Source organism: Microtus ochrogaster, chromosome 26 (genome assembly GCF_000317375.1).
Source record: "Microtus ochrogaster isolate Prairie Vole_2 chromosome 26, MicOch1.0, whole genome shotgun sequence".
NCBI lineage: Eukaryota > Metazoa > Chordata > Mammalia > Rodentia > Cricetidae > Microtus > Microtus ochrogaster.
The window spans coordinates 4736706-4737793 of NC_022025.1; positions in this window are offsets into that span (position 1 = coordinate 4736706).

A 1088-nucleotide genomic window follows, 5' to 3' on the forward strand; every position below is an offset into this window, starting at 1 on the left:
TCTCTGTCTCTCTCTCTCTGTCTCTCTCTCTCTGTCTCTCTCTCTTTGTCTCTCTCTCTCTTTCCCTCCCTCCCTCCCTCCCTCCCTCTCTCCTTCCCTCTCTCCCTCCCTCCTTCGTTCTTTCTATCCTTCCTTCCTTTCTAACAAAGAATCCAGGCCTACCTGCCTAGGGCTGGCACCTCGTTCAGTGTGTTAGACCCTCCCCCTCAATTAGCAGCTCAGATAGTGCCTCCTGGACATGACCAAAGCTAGTCTGAACTGGGCACTTCCTCAGCTGATGTTCGCTCTTCCCGAGGTTCCTAGGTTGGTGTCAGTTTGACAGCTGAAGTTAATGATGAACTCATGAACGATGACACACCACCTAAGGGATTAAACAGACTTCTTAGAGACTCCTTGACCTAAATACCCAGCTCCTCCCTTACTGCAAGGCAAAGTTGAAGTCTGATGATTTTTCTTATTCTGGGTAGGTTGTTTCCAAGGAAGCAGAGAAGGACAAATGAATGGGAAGAGCTCCACAGAGGCTGCCAAGAGAGCACACAACAGCGGAAGGAAGGTGGACTCATTGAAAGGTTTCTGTTTGCTTCTTTGTGGTTGAAACAACACATTTAAATGCATTTTCTTAGAAACAATTTTCAGGGTGAGTCAGTAATATCTATGGAGTCTAAAAATATGAGCTAGGTAGGCATGTCTTTTATTCTGAGGAGATGGAAGGAGAGAGGGAAGAGGTTGTTGGGGGCTGAGGAGATCCCCATATGCTGCCTTCTGTCTTCTTTTGGTCATGAAGTGGCTGAGTCACCTGCTGAGTGGAAAGGGCCCAGAGGCGTGAGAACATAGATGATGTGTCAATGAGATTCCTGAAAAGAGGCTTCCTGGGTAAAGACTGTTGACTGATTAGAACTGCAGTGGGCAGAGGTGGGGATGCTGAGCTTCAGTGATGTGCAGAGGTGGGGATGTTGCAGTGATGTGCAGAGGTGGGGATGCTGAGCTGCAGTGATGTGCAGAGGTGGGGATGCTGAGCTGCAGTGATGTGGGGAGGCGGGGATGCTGAGCTGCAGTGATGTGGGGAGGTGGGGATGCTGAGCTGCAGT